The sequence below is a fragment of the Stomoxys calcitrans genome, chromosome 4, assembly GCF_963082655.1.
Source record: "Stomoxys calcitrans chromosome 4, idStoCalc2.1, whole genome shotgun sequence".
Lineage (NCBI taxonomy): Eukaryota > Metazoa > Arthropoda > Insecta > Diptera > Muscidae > Stomoxys > Stomoxys calcitrans.
In genome coordinates this window covers 10188090-10206967 of record NC_081555.1, presented here as the reverse complement: position 1 = coordinate 10206967, position 18878 = coordinate 10188090, and the positions used below count along the sequence as shown (strand labels likewise).

The following is an 18878-nucleotide window of genomic DNA, read 5'->3' as shown; positions in this document are numbered from 1 at the left end:
AAACAGCAATTAGTTACTGACCATCGTAATATGGGGCTCAAATAAAGGTATTTGCGAGAAGAGCACGATGCTGATATTTTTTTCAGCGCCAATTGTCTAGGGGACCACCTCACTCCCGCCAAAAAAAATCCCCAAATCCGACATCATGTCAATATCGAACTGAAATAACGATTTTTAGGAATGGAGTATGTCAAACACCCAAACGAATTCATAGACCAATAAAGATCATACGGAATTCACCAATTTTCTATACAAAATTTGCTCCAACAAATTTTCTGTTTTGTTTTAGCAGTGTTTAATGATTTTTTCTCCTGTAATTATCAGCATGCATTTAAATCTTTAAGAACCAAATTATTCCCGATTTTGTTTCTTTATTTAAATTTTTTTTTGAAAATTGCCTTTGTGGCAGAAGGCTTTAAATTTGAGTTCATAAATCTCGCCAATATTTTGTTAATTTACAGGTTCATACACCCATCAATCCTCTTCATTATTCTCCAGCTGTTTAAGCTTCCAGCGAATTTATTTCCTTTTACAATTTAAAATTTGAAATCTCAAATGCTTCTTAAGATATGCTAGGCCAAAATGTTGGAGTTGCATGTATAGAATATGAGACGTTGCTTTGGTTGTTTGCTCTTTTTTTGGTATAATTTGCAACATTTCCTGTTGAAAGCACAACACATTCAGCATATATTGGAGATGTTATTATGATGAATTAATTTGTGGTGATTATAAAATATTATGACATGAAGAACGGTTTCCTTTTCTGCTTCATAACAGCAGACAAATCAAAAAATTCAAACGGACAGCAAACAGCGAAGCCATAATTCAAAGCAGAAAATAGCAGATGTTGTGATTTCAGCAGTTGGATTTTTGAAACATTTTTAAATGCACAAATGATAACCACCAAACCAAAAACAACAACCAAATGACAGCATTATGCCAATGCGGTTTTTGGACCCTCCATACAATCAAAACAAAAAATGGCACAAAACTCAACATCACCAAACCAGGGGAGAGACCCAGATTTTGCCTTAAGAACCAGCATTTAGCCACACTCATTTGAAACATTCTTATGAACATAAATTATGTGCTGCTAGCTGTGCCCGGCTCGCCAGCGATTGAGCACCTCATTGCCTTGAAAATGGCGTCTAAAGGCATTTGTTTTTTTTTTTGTTTCTGCCCGCTATATGGCTACAAAAATTGAGATTTTTAAAATGTTGCACGTTTTTGCAAGGGTACATTTATCCAGCCCCTGGAGATGGAATTGGCGTTTGAAATTTTATGACTTGGTTTTTTCGTCTCTGTAGGAAGTAGGCAATAATGCTTTATTGTTTTAAAAGCTTTACAGTTGTGGTCGATGAAAACTTCTAACGGGTAAAAAAAAACAAAACAGACAATAAATTTTCAATAAATGTGCAATTTTGCGATAAGTAATCGATTTTTATTGCCTGTAAAAAAATTTACAAAATGGTTGCTTTATTTATTATTTGTTAAAATGTTATAAATGAATTACTTCGAAAAAAAAAAATAAAACAACGATTGAAAATGAAACGTGGGAATATTATTTGATCTATAAAATGAAGTCAATATTTAAGTCAGAGAACAGATGGCAGAAATGAAAAATCAGAAGAAATAAAATGAATTGTCTAAATGAACTGAAGCAATTTTATATTGGGTTGCCCAAAAAGTAATTGCGGATTTTTCATATAGTCGGCGTTGAAAAATGTTTTCACAGCTTGTGACTCTGTAATTGCATTCTTTCTTCTGTCAGTTATCAGCTGTTACTTTTAGCTTGCTTTAGAAAAAAAGTGTAACAAAAGTATATTTGATTAAAGTTCATTCAAAGTTTTATTAAAAATGCATTTACTTTCTTTTAAAAAATCCGCAATTACTTTTTGGGCAAACCAATATAACGAGTAAGAGCTTGCTAAGTTCGGCCTGACCGAATCTTTCATACCCTCCACCATGGATCACATTTGTCGAGTTCTATGTGCGGTATCTCTTTTAAGGCAAAAAAAGAATCTTGAATAAGAACTTTTATGCTGTTGGAGCTATATTAAGTTATAGTCTGATTCAGACCATAAATAAATGCTGAACATTATAGAAGTCATTAAGTAATATTTCAGTTCATTCGGATAAGAATTGCGCCCTTTAGGGGCAGAAGAAACCAAATGAGAAATGTGCCCCCTAGAGGCTCAAGAAATCAAGATCCCAGATCGGTTAATATGGCAGCTATAGCAGATTATGTACCGATTTGCGTCATACTTAGCACATTTATTGGAATCCACAACAAAACACCTCATGCAAAATTTCAGCCAAATCGGATGAGAATTGCGCGCTCTATTGGCTCAAGAAGTCAAGATCCGAGATCGGTTTATATGACAGCTATACCAGATTATAAACCGATTTGAATTATACTTAACACAGTTGTTGATAGTGATACCAAAACAATACGTGCAAAATTTCGTTCAAATCGGACTAGAATTGCGCCCTATAGGGGCTCAAGAATTCAAGACCCTAGATTGGTTTATATGGAGCTATATCAGAACATGGACCGTTTTGGCCCATTTACAATACCAACCGACCTACGCTAATAAGAAGTATTTGTGCAAAATTCCAAGCGGCTAGATTTACTCCTTCGAAAGTAAGCGTGATTTCGACAGACAAACGGACGGACAGACGGAAGGACATGGCGAGATCGACTTGAAATGAAATTACGATCAAAAATTTATATACTTTATGGGGTCTCAGATGCATATGTCGAGGTGTTACAAACAGAGTGACGAAATTAGTGTACCCCCATCCTATAGTGGAGGGTATAAAAAATTAACCATAACAGGGAAAAGCTGCAAATTGCCCTTGAACATCCCATTGAGTAACAGTAGGGAGACTTCTATCATTTCAGTAAATGCTGCTCGATTCAAGTTTTAGCTACAAATATGATAACGTGCCGCTGAGCGACAGCTTTTAAGAGAGAAAGTTGAAATGGCTAAGGAGATTGAACCAAACGAAGTCATGAAACTACTATGGCTATTTGTTGTATAGTCAATGATGATGAGGAGTCCAAATCATGCTTCTTCTTGAGAAGAGAAAAAAGAAAATCCACACCTAAAACAATATGAAAAAAAATTGCAGGACTGGATCTCAAGTGTACTGCAACATGAGTGGGCATACTAAACAAGTCGTCATGTTGAACATCAAGTTACATTTATACTATTCCAATTCAATAAAGTTTTGGTTACAAAGCTTGCTTTAAATCTAGAGTCACTGATGTTGCAGAGACCCATGATAGTCCAAATGATGTGGTAACGTTACTCATTGAAATTATGTCAAGTTATGCTCTCTGGGTGAATATTCACCTTCTAATTTCAAACCAAGTTAATAGCAAAAAGTTTTCAAGTAAGTTTCTGGAAGACCTAGTGGTGCTCCAGGAATTTTCGGGAATTGCTTGTATATTATCACAAGCAAGCGTTAACTTGCAAATAACCAAAGCTCCCTATCCACTCTACAGATTTCTTTTTGAAGCCTAACAGCTTTCGCGACCCATATTTGCGTTGCAAACAAAGCAGTTTCAAAATTGGGACAATTTTTAATGAAGCTACCCACTATAACGAACGATCAACAATTCAACAAGGCGATTATGAGACACTGAGAAAAACAATGCATAAGAAAACCATCAAAAAATGAACAGATGGAGCGAGAGATAGTCACCTCAACAGAATTTAAGCCCTGCGGCGCCTAAAAGACCAAATCTGTAAATCGAATTTGCCGCAGCAATTGTGTGTCCTGTTGCAAAAACCAAGCAAGCGAATCGCATAAGCAAACGATGGCATAAGCGAACGAATCATGTCAATGAGTGTTTTTTTGTAAGTTAATTGGAGAAGCAAATGGTTGAGGGAAGCGAACGAAAAGATAAGTGCAGAGTGTATTAGAAGCGAAAGAATCGCGTAAGCGAACAAATCTCGAAAGCGTCTTGACGTAACGCGTCTTGGCGTTAGCTATCTGATGGCGTAAGCGACCTGCTGGCGTAAGCGAAAGAATCGTGCAAGCTAACGAATCGTGTATGCTCAAGAATCGTTCAAGCTATTTATTAGCTTAAGTTAACGAATCGCTTAAGCGAACGAAACCAGTTTAGGAGTGAATTTCATTGGTAAAGCAGAGAAGCAAACGGTTGGTGGACGTGAAATGATAATTCCAGAGTGCATTAGAAGCGAAAGAACCACATATGCAAATTTATCGTGTGAAGGAAATAACGAACAAATCCCGTAAGAGACCAAATCGCGTAAACGAACGCATAGCGCAATCGAAGGAATCGCATAAGCGAATGAATCGGATAAGCGAACTTATCACCTAAGCAAACGATGACATAAGCGAAATAACGCGTACGCCAACAGTGGCATAAGCGAACTAGTCGCGTAAGCAAATAAATCGCGTTAAGGATTGAATTTCGTAAGAAAAGTGGAGAAGCAAACGTAAGCGAATGGATCGCTAAAGCGAACGAATATCTCAAACGATCGAATCTCCTCAAAAAACAAATCACCTAAGCGAATGAATCACGTAAGCGAATAAATCACATAAGCGAACGAATCACGTTTGCGAACAAATCGCATAATCGAAATAATGGCGTAACCGAACGAATCGTATAATTGAAGTAATCGCGTAAGCTATTGAATAGCGTAGGAGCTTTAGGGCCCGGATGGGAAAATGCATTAAGCATCTGACGAGAACATCTCTAGCGGTATGACGAGCTCCATTCTTATCAACGGTACCAGCTATAATCCGAACCAGTGATATAAAAATCCACCTTGGAACCTCTATCTGGTCCTTATCCATGCCTTCTTTATTGTGTCTGCGTTCACTTCTCCCCATTCATAACCTACGCCGTTTTTCGTTCAGATCCAACTTCTTCCTGTGCAGTACTTTATCAAAAGCGAACCAATCGCGTAAGCACTTTTTTTTTTGGAGGGTCAGGATTGGAAAATGCGTTATGCATCTGACGACAGCGTCTCTCGCTTCGAATGAGTAACACAATCACTTGTTTTGAGGGTTAGGATGGAAAAATGCATTAAACATCTGACGAGAGCGTCTCTCGCGGTATGCCGAGCTCCATTCTAATCAACGGAACAGACTAAAACCGCAGCCAATGGTATTAATTCCATCTCGGAACCGTTTACGCAGTACTACGAGGACGACGCTGGAGCTTATCCATATCTTCTTTATTGTGTCTGCGTTCGCTTCTCCGCATTTATAACCTACGCCATTTCGTCCAGATCCAACTTCTTCCTATACAGTACTAATCGGGCGTATCTCAGTACCGCATCCCACCTCTTTTCGTTCTCCAACAGACAGTTGTCTGCAATTCTCTGCGTCTAACGACCCAATGCTCGAAATCGAAGAATGTTTCCTCTACAGCGTCTGCAACTTCTTGCTCCTCGCAAATGCAAGTGCCAGAAGAGCATAGCTCAATGCGTTTTTCCGATTTTCCAAATTTTTTTCCATTTTGTTTGGTGGATAGTGCTCAAAAATCCCAACAAAAAAATCCGCTTGAGGTCTACAATATCAAATTCGGGTATATTCGGCTTTTAATTTTTTTGTTTTGCAATTTTGGTTGAGACCTGCTTCGTATTTTGCAATTTACAAAGGCAGTTTGGAAATCAAAAGAATGTGAAAAAGTGTATTTTTTTGGTCAAATTTTTTTTTTATTGATTAGTCTTTTTTAATGAAAATCGATGAACATTTCTTGTTATGACCTCCCATTATCCGTTTTTGGTTTCTGCCTATGAATAGAAAGATTGCAAAGCAAGATTCGGCTCAGCTGAACTTACTTGCCTTTTTTTATAATCTCACCTCAGGATTCGAATCCAGGCTTTGTCGACAAAAACGAATACCTCTGCGCCAAAGTGGCCTCCTAATCCATTGTTGACTCATAATTTCATCGCAATGAGTTGAGTATGGTTTCAAACATTTCGGCTGGTAATCCTTCGGCTCCTGCTGCCTTGTCTTAAGTGGATTATAGCTATTTAGACTGCTTATTTTACTATAAATAGATGTGGGAGGCTACTGTGGCGCAAAGATTAGCACGTTCGGCTATGACGCTAAACGACTAAGTTCGAATCCTGGTGAGAACATTAAAACATAAAATTTTAAGCGATGGTTATCTTCTCCTAGCTTAGGATAGGTTTGAGTGGCAGTCTGTAATCATATTCACTCAGACATTTTCTTCCATTTCGTCCTTCCCCTCCAATGCTAGCGATATTTGTGAGGTATTAAGCCATATAAAGAATTCCCCTCAAGACGGTGTGGCAAGCCGTTAGGGCTTGCTGTAATAAGCAAGTCGTTTATCATTGAGCCTTAAACATGAATCGGACAGATTCTCTCCTAGAAGTGAGAGAAGATTTACCCACAATTTCCTACACAGTCATTCTTAATTTAAAAGGTTGAATTTTTGAGTTGAAATTTTTAAAAGAAGTTTTCACTATGCTCGAATACTTCAATATTGGAATTTACGTTCTTCATTAAAGTTCGTAATTTCTTCCTTAGATTCTACGGCAGACACTTAACCTATCACTTGAGTCAAACTGCCTTCCACCATATTGATTTACATCTACCAAATTCTCCCTATCCATTGGGTGTTGACAATGGTTAAATATGGTGTTTGTTGGAAACTCAGAATTTTATTTATGAGTATCAATAGGCCAAATAATCATCAAATAACCATATCAATAACATTGTCATCAACACTCAGATGAGGAATACCCTCATACTCCCTTCCACAGAAAGAAGGTGTAGCCTTACGAAATAAAATCGAGAAGAAGTATAAAGCCTCACTCAGGATAAAGATTCTACAGTGATCTTTTGTAGTGTGGAACTCTAGAGCCCTGCTGTTGGTACATTAACCAAACCCATAACAAAGAATGCCAAGAAAATAAAAAAAAAAAACAAAAACAAAGTCATAAGAAGACACAATCCCCAAAGTTATGGATATGGGGGAAACAAAACAATTGTACCAAAGACCAAGAGCCTTAATAAACAAAGAGCAGCTACAAGGCAATGCTTATTGTTACGATAATGATGAGGAAAGACTACAATGATAGGGACAAGAACGCCAACGATCATCATCATTATTCGTCATCATCATCATCTTCATTATGGGTTGAAGTGCAATGAATAGCAGAAGTGCGTGGGCTGTTGACTGGATTGTTGGTAAATGAATTGGAGACCAACATGAAATTGTTCCAAGTCCCAGCTAAGAGGCAAAACAACCACCGCCTGTGCCTTTCTGTATGTCTGTCTATGTGTGTGTATGGATTATGACCACCAAGATTGTTTGGTGTTGGGCCACTAGGGCCCCCTTGATTGTTTGTTTGGGTTCATTGCATCTTGAGTCTAGGCTTTTGTTCCTTATGGCTTTTGGGAACCTTTTCTGGTTGTTGCAGGGAGGGGAAGTGATATTGCTGGATGGTTTCATTTTTTTTTTTATGATTATTACTTGCATTTTCCTTTCCTTTGGCCCCTTTTACTTACATGACTTGTTTAAGTTTCGTCTTAGCCTGGGACTTTGTTATAATTTTCTTAGGTGATTTCAACCAAGTTTTTTTTTCGCTTCAGCTTTGTGTGTTTTGCTTCATTTTGCTGTCCGGCAAGGCTTTAATGGTTTCTTAACACACTGGCAGCAAAAGTTTTTCTGGTTTTTGTCATCTTGGCCAGCCTTCAACTGAGTGAGTGAGAAAGGCTTAAAGACGTCATGCCACCCCAACAACAAAAAATATTCCCATAGTCTAAGGGCCCAATGACGACAGGAATCTGTGGCATGGTATAGAAGTTACAAAAAAAAAACTTTTCTTGCTCCAACCTTTGTAGTAGTCTGGTGACGGGTAGAGCAAGAGATCTTAAAAGCGTTACTTAAGATAGTGTCAAGTAAGCATTTTTTCGCCATCATAAATAAAATTGTCATGCCATAGCAACAACAGCAGCATATGTTGGTTAATGAAATGTAAAAAAAAATCCCAAAACGCGTGGGTTGTTTAAAATTTCGAACTAGGCTTCAACAAACCTCTAAAGCTTATAGTAAAAATTTCCTAGCATTGCTTACTTCCTTTTCCCTACTTACACATAGACAGACATTCCAATATGACTAAGGCAATTTTCCTTTTATCTCTGTTAGCTGTTTTCATGCCATTGTTGTCATCATTTACATTTGCGTGTTCAACTAAACCACAAACCACATAATTTTCATCAAAGTAGACAATACCAATGTAAACAAACCAAAATGAGTCTGAAATTCTGATTCCCATTTGATATTAGAGCTTGCGAGGATGAAGTGTGCTGGTGAAATATCTTTGAAAATGTTGCAACATACTCCGTTAGGTAGGTTGGTTGGTTGCCATGAGGTTGATTGCATTTCTTCCCTTGTGGAATTTGTGCACATTCTTCGTCTAGTTGCATTATTTTGTTGGTGTTGCACCATTTAAACGCCTTCTCAGCCGCCATCCTCAACATGCCCTCCTCATTGGTTATGGTAATAAGGAAGTTTGTAATTTGTGTGCTACTTGCCACAAAATTACCACCGTTAAATTGTTACAAATGTGGTCGGGCACATTGTGGCAAACGACAGAGACTGATTGAGAATGGCATAAGAAGAGCAAACCTTGACCACAAAGTATAGATTTGCGATTTAACAATATGGGATAATTGCATTTTTTAGATAAAATGGGCAAAAACAGAAATGATTAGTCTTAGTAAAGAAATGTGGTCCTTCGACCACAAAGGAATTTTTTTAAGCTTTAAGCACTGATATTAACTTTGGAAAAGAAAAATAAAAAAATCTATTTTAGATTATAAATTATTGTCAAATGTATGTGTATATATCGACACTTTTAAGCAAAAAGGAATTTAAAATATTGGGTTGCCCAAAAAAGAATTGCGGATTTTTCATAGTGTCGGCGTTGACAAATTTTTTCACAGCTGGTGACTCTGTAATTGCATTCTTTCTTCTGTCAGTTATCAGCTGTTACTTTTAGCTTGCTTTAGAAGAAAAGTGTAAAAAAAGTATATTTGATTAAAGTTCATTCATGCATTTACTTTCTTTTAAAAAATCCGCAATTACTTTTTGGGCAACCCAATAGTTTGAAATAAGTTTTGAAACATTTTTGGAAATATTTTCGAAATATATTTTGAAATATTTTTTCGAAATATTTTTGGAAATATTTTTGAAAATATTTTTATACCCACCACCATAGGATAGGGGTATACTACTCTTGACATGCCGTTTGTAACACTTCGAAATATTCGTCTAAGACCCCATAAAGTATATATATTCCGGCTAAGTCGATCTAGCCATGTCCGTCCGTTCGTCTGTCAAAATTACGATAGCGGTAGAACGCGTAGAGCTAGCCGCTTGAAATTTCGCACAGATACTTAATATTGATGCAGGTCGTTGGGGATTGCAAATGGGCCATAACGGTTCACATTAAGATATAGCTCCCATATAAACCGATCTCCCGATTTGACTTGTTGAGCCCCTGTAAGCCGGAATTTATGTCCGATTTGGTTGAAATGTGGGGTTCCATTATGATTTTCAACAGCTGTATCAAGTACGGCCCGAATCGGTTTATAACCTGATGTAGCTCCCATATAAACCGATCTCCTGATTTGACTTCTGGAGTTCTGACGATTCGATTTGGCCACTCCTTCAGTTGGGATTGATATAGCTGCCATATAAACCGATTTTGGATCTTGACCTCTTGAGCTTCTTATCCGATTTGGCTGAAATTTTGGACGTGGTGTTTTGGCATCACTTCCAACAAATATAGCGGTTCAGATTCAGATATAGCTCCCATATAAACCGATCTGATTTGACTTCTTGAGCCCCTGGAAACCGCAATTTGTATCTGATTTGTTTGAAATTTTGTATGTGGGGTTCCATTATGATTTCCAACAGCTGTATCAAGTACGGCCCGAATCGGTTTATAACCTGATGTAGCTCCCATATAAACCGATCTCTTGATTTGACTTCTGGAGTTCTGACGATTCGATTTGGTCACTCCTTCAGTTTGGATTGATATAGCTGCCATATAAACCGATTTTGGATCTTGACCTCTTGAGCTTCTTATCCGATTTGGTTGAAATTTTGGAAGTGGTGTTTTGGCATCACTTCCAACAACTGTGCTAAGTATGGTCTAAATCGGTTGTTAACCTGATATAGCTGCCATATAAACCGATCTTGGGCCTTGACTTTTTGAGCTTCTAGAGGGCGTAATTCTTATCCGATTTGGCTGAAATTTCTCACGTTGTTGGTATGACTTCCAACAACTGTGTCAAGTATAGTCTAAATCAGTCTATAACCCGTTATAGCCGCCATATAAACCGATTTCCCGATAAGACTTCTTGAGCCCCTAGAGGGCGCAATTCCTATCCGATTTGGCTAGCATTTAGCATGTGATGGTTTGGTATGACTTCCAACAATTATGCTAAGTGTGGTTCAAATCGGTCCATAACCTGATATAGCTGTCATGTAAACCGACCTTGGGTCTTGACTTTTAGAGCTTCTAGAAAGCGGATTCTTATCCGATTTGGCTAAAAATTTGCATGAAATATTGTGGTATGACTTCCAACAACTGTGTCAAGTATAGCCTCAATCAGTCCATAACCTGATATAGCCGCCATACAAACCTATCTCCCGAATATACTTCTTTAGCCGCAAGAGGGTGCAATTCTTATCCGATTTGGCCGAAATTTTGCATGAAGTGTTTTATTTTGACTTCCAACAACTGTGTCAAGTATGGTCGAAATCTATCCATATCCTGATATAGCCGCCATATAAACCGCTCTCCCGATTAGACTTCTAGAGGGCGCAATTCTTATCCAATGTGGTTGAAATTTTGCATATGTCGCTTTGGAATGACGTCCAACAACTGTTCCAAGTATGGTCTAAATCGGTATATAACTTGATACAGCTACCATGTAAACCGATCTCTCAGTTTGATTTTTTGACCCTCTGAAGGGCGGAATTATTACTCGATTAGCCTGAAAATTTGTGAATGGTGTTTTTCTATGACTAGTATTTTTCTATTTGAAAAAGTCTTTCAAAGAACCTGACAAATGCAAATACAAAAATTCGGTCCTGCAGAACTTAGCACGCTTTTACTTGCTTAAAATATTTTAAATTATTTTTTTAGATATTTTTTGAGTATTTTTTTTTATTTTTTGCATATATCTCTCCAATATTTTTATACCCACCACCGAAGGATGGGGGTATATTGATTTGGTCATTCTGTTTGCAACACATCGAAATATCCATTTCCGACCCTATTATACTTTATAGGGTGATATAGGGTAGGATATATTAGTGATTGTCGTAAAAATCTAAGACGATCTTTTCCGAGACGAGCCATTTCCGTCCGTCTCTTCGTCTGTCTGTTGAAATCACGCTACAGTCTTTAAAAATAGAGATATTGAGCTGAAACTTTGCACAGATCTGATCTTGATCTTTTTTTGTCCATAAGCAGGTTGAGTTCGAAGATGGGCTATATCGGACTATATTTTGATATAGCCCCCATATAGACCGATTCGCCGATTTAGGGTATTAGGCCCGTAAAAGCCACATTTATTATCCGATTTCGGGCCAGTGAGTTGTGTTAGGCCAGTCGATATCCTTCTTCAATATGGCCTAGATCGGTCCAGATTTTGATATTCCTGTCATATAGACCGATCTCTCGATTTAAGTTCTTGAGACCATAAAAAGCTCATTTATTGTAAGATTTCGCAGAAATTTGGGACAGTAAGTTGTGTTAGGCTCTTCGACATCTTTATGCAATTTGGCCCAGATCGGTCCAGTATTGGCTATAGCTGCCATATAGACAGATCTCTCGATTTAAGGTTTTGAGCCTAAAACAGACAAGTTTATTGTCTAATTTCGCCGAAATTTGGGACAGTGAGTTGTGTTAGGCTCTTCGACATCTTTTTGCAATTTGGCTCAGATCGGTTCAGTATTGGATATAGCTGCCATATAGACAGATCTCTCGATTTAGGGTTTTGAGCCCATAACAGACGAGTTTTTTTTCCCCGTTTTCGCCGAAATTTGGGACAGTGAGTTGTGTTAGGCTCTTCGACATCTTTCTGCAATTTTGCCCAGATCGGTCCAGTATTGGATATAGCTGCCATATAGACAGTTCTCTTGATTTAAGTTTTTGAGCCCATAACAGGTGCATTTATTGTCTGATGTCGCCGAAATTTGGAACAGAGAACTGTGGAACAGTTCGCCATCCTTTTGAATATAGCTGCCATATAGACCGATCTCTCGATTTAAGGTCTTGAGCCCATAAAATACGCATTTATTATCCGATTTCGCCCAAATTTGGGACTGTGAGTTGAGTTAGGCCCTTCGAGATCGCTGTTCAATTTGGCACAATTTGAATATAGCTGCCATATTGACCTATCTCTCGATTTAAGGTCTTGGGCCTATAAAAGGCGCATTTATTATCCGATTTAGCCCAAACTTGGGACAGTGAGTTGAGTATGGCCCTTCGACATCGCTCTTCAATTTGGCACAAACCGGTCCAGATTTTAATATAGCTGCCATATTGGCCGATCTCTCGATTTGAAGTAATATAATCCGATTTCACTGAAAGTTGACACAGTGAGTTATGTTAGGCTTTTCGACATCCGTGTCGTATATGGTTCAGATCGGTGTATATTTGGATATACTGGGTTGCCCAAAAAGTAATTGCGGATTTTTCATATAGTCGGCGTTGACAAATTTTTTCACAGCTTGTGACTCTGTAATTGCATTCTTTCTTCTGTCAGTTATCAGCTGTTACTTTTAGCTTGCTTTAGAAAAAAGTGTAAAAAAAGTATATTTGATTAAAGTTCATTCTAAGTTTTATTAAAAATGCATTTACTTTCTTTTAAAAAATCCGCAATTACTTTTTGGGCAACCCAATAGCTACCAAAAACACCAATATTTTGTTCTACAAAATTGAACAATGACTTGCACTTAAAAGACCACTCAATGTCCATGCCGATTTTGGTCCAAATCGGACCATATTTCGATATAGCTGCTATGGGGTCATGTTTTATGCATTTTTCACCGGATTATGACGAAAGGTGGTTTACATATATACCCGAGGTGGTGGGTATCAAAAGTTTGGCCCGGCCTAACTTAATGAATTTTCTCTTGTTTTTTTTTTACCTTTAGAATTCCTTTATATAAGATTTGCCTCGAACTTTATGATTTGTTACTTCCAGTTCATATCATTTATATGATATAATTTTTATTTATTTAAAAGGTTTTTATCTTTAACTTTGTATAATTTTTTATTCTATCATCAATTAAGTTTATTTTCAAAAAACTATTTTTATATATTTCTTTCCCATTCCAGAAATAAAAGTATCCAACAATATAATCAAAAGGAAGGTAAGTGTTGATTTAACAAAAAAAGAAATTTAATTCATTTCATTAAGAAAAAAAAAATTTAAAACTTTTTACAGTTTTATAAAACAATTCCCTTGGTGGTCATAGAACTTTTATCATCTCTAAAGAACTTTTATTTTAATTGCTGAAGACAACGTTCCATAAAGTAGATTATTATTACAATATAATTTCTTGTAGCCTTTCACTCATTATTTGACATAGCATCACATTCATATTCTGTTAATGATGACTAATCTCTCCCTTAGTTGACAATATCTTCTTATTATTCAATAATTTAAAGAACACTCAGCATTTCCCGTTTCAAAAAAAAAAAAAAGCAAAGACACCTGCGGCTATTTTTTGCATTACTGTTATCCCCTTTGGCAGAGGAAGACTTAAGGTTTTCAATTACATTTTTCAGACTTGTTCTGAGAGTCTGATTTAAGTTTGCCTTAATTCCGTCACATATTTCCTTGAACTGTTCTGTGGTTGCTCACTTTAGTGAATGAGGAAATCACTTCTTTAAGAAACTTTACTTTCCAATTGAAGATGACGATGTTGATATTCCACATCCCCAATCAATGGGTATATCAAAAATGAAAGAGTGTGTTTCAACTCAAGCAAACCTTCTTTGCCAACCATGAAGTGGGGAAACATGTGAGAATGCCATGGTCTCATAGAGTCTCCCAACCAAGCAATTGCAGGAAATATTAAATCAATGCTTAAGTTCTTGAGTTATTTTTTACAAGTCTTATATTTCGCAGAATTAAACAGAAATATTTTCACATTCTTCTCTCTTTCTCCATTGACCACTTAAGGCAATCATATTGTATAGACGGATGGAAAAAGGGGCTTGCTTGGCTGGCCATGACAGCAAATGACCAAGTACGCCTAAGTATTCCATTACATTAATGGAACTTTGTACGCGCTAGGGCAAATTAAGTTGTTCAAATCAATTATCCGGAAAAAACTTGTGCAATAAATATTTACTTAGAAGTAGAAATGACAAATCAGGCAGAGGTAGAAATGATATGAAAAGCCTAACATTTAATACAGGATTAAATTGAGTGAAAGCTATCCCAAAAGAAATGACTAGGAAGGAAGAATATTTAATCACATACTAAGGTCACCGTGTAGAAAAAAAATTTGAACAAGTAAAAGGAGAAAAGAAAAGAATTCCTATGATATTGGAGCTATATAAAGACCAATCGGACCATAATTGAATTAAATGGTGCAAACCATATCAGAAGTTTTTGTGTAAAATTTCAGCCCATTCGGGTAAGAATTTCGCCCTTTGGGGGCTCAAGAATTAAAATAGGGAGAACGGTTTATATGGTAGCTGTATCAGGCTATAGACCGATTCAGACCATATTTGACACGTATGTTGAAGGTCATGGGAGAAGCTGTTGTACAAAATTTCAGCCAAATCGGATAATAATTGAGCTCTCTGGAGACTCAAGAAGTCAAGATCCCAGATCGGTTTATATGGCACCTTTATTAAAACATGGGCATATCTGAGCCATATTTGGTACAGTTGCTAGAAGTCATATCATATCATACGTCATGCAAACTGTCAGCCAAATCGGATGGGTATTGCGCCCTCTAGAGGCTCAAGAAGTCAAGAACCCAGATAGGTTCATGTGAGAGCTATATCAGGTTATAAATCGACTCGAACCATACTTAGTACAGTTGCTGGAAGTCATAACAAAACACCTCATGCAAAGTTTTAGCCAAATCGGATAAGAATTGCATTCTCTAGTGGCTCAAGAAATCAAGATCGGCTTATATGGCAGCTATATCAAAACATGGACCGATATGGCCCATTTACAATCCAACCGACTATTACTAATAAAAAGTATTTGTGCCAAAACATGGCCGATCTGAGCCATAATTGCCTCAGTTGTTAGAAGTCATAACAAAATACGTCATGAAAAATTTCAGCAAAATCGGCGCCCTCTAGACGTTCAAGAAGTCAAGAACCCAGATAGGTTTATATGACAGATATATCAGTTTATAAGTCGATTCAAAACATACTTAGCACAGTTGTTGGAAGTCATAACAAAACACCTCAACATTTCAGCCAAATCGGATAAGAATTGCCCTCTCTAGGGGCTCATGAAGTCAAGTTCCAAGATCGGTTTATATGGTAGCCATATCAAAACATGGACCAATATGGCCTATTTACAATCCCAACCGACCTACAGTAATAAGAAGTATTTGTGCAAAATTTCATGCGGCTAGCTTTACTCCTTCGAAAGTTTGCGTGCTTTTAACAGACAGACGGACGGACATGGCTATATCGACTTAAAATGTAATGACGATCAGGAATATACATACTTTACGGTGTCTTAAACGAATATTTCGAGGATTTACAAACAGAATGACGAAATTAGTGTACCCCCATCTTATGGTGGAGGGTGTAAAAAGTTGTGACAGTATTTTTGAAAGTTTCCTTAAAAAATCATGTTACAAAAAAATGTTTGCATAATGTTCGTACCTATAATTTTTGTATACCCACCACCATAGGATGGGGTGAAAATATGGTACTACATTTTTGATATATGAAGGGGGGGAGGACCCTACCCCATACCACCATTTCGAAAACGCCAGATCTTGGAGATGTATGTACCGATTTAAGCGAAATTTTACATGCCATCTTATGGTACACGAAATTGATATAAACATTTTTGGGGTCAACTAATCTGGGGGGACGTCCCATCTCAAAACCCACCCGAAAGGACATGTTTACCGACCGGGACAATATGGGTATCAAATGAAAGGTATTTAAGAGTAGAATACGTACTTGGCATTAAAATGACAACTTTAGTGGTGGGGGGCGTCGCCCACCCCAAAAACATCCACCCAACATTACACTTTTACCGCTTTGGGCAATATGGGTATTAAATGAAAGGTATTAAAAAGTAGAGTAAAAATCTGACAAAAATGTATTCCTTGGTGTCTGAGGGGATCCCCACCCTCCAAAACCCACCATCAGGACATATTTACCTATTGGGACAGTAATAACAAAACCAAGATGTCATGTAGGATGATCGAGACTATATTGTATTCAAGTGAAAGAAGGGCAATAGCTCTCCCCCATCCTAACCAACAAGGGGCTTTACAAAATGGGTATTTGTAGAGAACCCGAATTTGATATCCAATTTTGGAGCCAAGTGTTTGGGGGTAGTCTCACCCCATAAAGCTCCACCTAAACCAATTGCACTTGCGGTTCAAACAAAAGGAATTTAGCATGCTGATATCTTTAAAGGGCTAAGTGTGTGCGTGCCTGCCCACCCAACATACCCCTCAAGATGGACATATTTATGGATTATGGCAAAAAGGGGCTCAAATCTGATATCTGTTTTATGGCCAAGTTTTTCATTGACGACTCATCTCATAAACTCCCCCTGAACCACACACATATATCAATATGTAGCTCAAATGTGGTTTTTAGTAGTAGAGTATGAATCATTTATCCATCTTCGGGGCAAAGGGTTTGGCTACTCCAATCCACCGTCAAAACCAAGAGAATGAAGAGATCTAACATCCAAATTTAAAGAAAAATTTTTTTCCTGATCGCGCCAGTATAAGGCTCAAATACAAGAAGAAAGTGAAAGAAGGTGCAGCGGAGCGGGCCCCGGCCAGCTAGTAGCTCCCATATAACCCGATCTTCCGATTTGATTTCTTAAGCCCCTGGAAACCTCTATTTTCATCCGATTTGGCTGAGTTCAAATCGGTAAAAAACCTGATATAGCCCTCATATAAACCGATCTCCCGATTTGACTTCTTGAAGCCGCACTTTTTGTCGGATTTGGCTAAAATTTTGCACATAGTGTTCTGTTATGACTTTCAACAACTGTGCTAAGTACGATCCAAATTGGTCTATAACCTGATATAGCTCCCATATAAACCAATCTCCCGATTTCAATTCTTGATTCCCAGGAAGCCGCAATTTTTTTTCGATTTGGCTGAAATTTTGTACATTGTGTTCTGTTATGACTTCCCAAATCTGTGCCTAGTACAGTTCAAATCGGTCTATAAGATGATATAGCTCGCATATAAACCGATCTCCCAATTTGACTTGTTAAGCCCCTGGATACTGAAATTTTTGACCGATGTGGCTAAAATTTTGCACATAATATTCTGTTATGACTTCCGACATCTGTGTCAAGTATGGTCAAAATCGGTCAAAAAGCTGATATACCTCCCATGTAAATCATTCTTTCAATCATCCATGCTGGTTTAACAGAAGTTTGGTATGTGGAATAAAATTATGCCCCTCAACTAAATTTATTTTGCATACATTTTTAGCAGAATTCTTGGTGTTGGGTTCCCAAGATTCGGCCCGGCCGAACTTAGCACGCTTTTACTTGTTTTAAATAAATAAAATATTGGAAAATATTTCTGCGAATTCCTGTTATTATGACACCGAAAAATATTTGTGCCGAAAATGTAGCTGCCTTCAAGGAATGAAAGTTTTCTCTTTTTTTCCCCATTTCCAGTTTTATCAATTGAATATTTGTTGACAAAATAAAAATCCAGATTTCAAGTTCTACTATTTTGCTTCTTCAATTGTTTTTGGTATTTTGTAATATACAACAAGAACCCCTTTGACCCAAACATGTGTATGAACACATCATGCAATTCTTAAGAATTTTGTTTTAACAAACAGCATGTGCAAATGTGAGATTAGTACACTGAAGTACGAAAGTATTGGGCAAAAATATCAAATACAATTTTTGCCCTTGAACATTCCATTAAGGAACAGTGGCAAACTTCTCACATATCAATGAATGCAGTCCGATTCAAGTTTTAAGCTCAATGATAAGGGGCCTCCTTTTTATAGCCGAGTTCTATCGGCCGCAGTGCGACACCTCTTGAGAGAAAAGTTTTTACTTGGCATAGTGCCTCACAAATGTTGCCAGCATTAGGAGAAGAAAATCACCGCTGAAAGTTTTTTCTGATTGTCTTGCCAGTATTCGAATCATATCGTTCAGCGGCATAGGCGGACGTGCTAACCTCTGCGCTACGGTGGCCTCCAAGGTTTAAGAATTTTAAATTGTTGGCTTTTTGTAGCTTTTTTATGTTTTCATATTCTTCCGTTGTAATTTTCATTATTTTGCCTTTTCCTTTCCCTACATCCAATGTGTGCATACTTTTACACTCCACTGTGAAAACAATATGTTGTTTAACACATGTTGTATACACATAACATGCATTCAACGCCAATGTAGCCATTCTTCGTTGGAAAAGGGGGTAAGAGCTCGAGCTACTCCTTAAGCTCATAGTGCCCAGCGGAGAGGCATATAGCATTGTCCATCCAGGCAAGTGTCTGCCACATAAACCACAAGATTCTTCGATGAATGTTAAATGGCATAAAACCCAAAAACCCCATAAGCAGCATTCATACAACACCGTGTGCGTGTCAAAACATAGAAACGTTTAATGCTTTTCTTCAGTACATACA

General features: G+C 37.5%; 1 protein-coding gene across 4 annotated transcripts in view; it reads left to right on the top strand.

The window, feature by feature from the left end:
• LOC106081410 (interference hedgehog) overlaps positions 1 to 18878 on the top strand; it is a 218317-nt gene that overhangs the window by 76856 nt on the left and 122583 nt on the right. For all 4 annotated transcript variants that reach the window (XM_059366286.1, XM_059366285.1, XM_059366287.1 and 1 more), the window contains one exon: positions 13380 to 13414. The gene's annotated coding sequence lies outside the window, so the exon portion shown is untranslated. The remainder of the gene's footprint in view (positions 1 to 13379; positions 13415 to 18878) is intronic.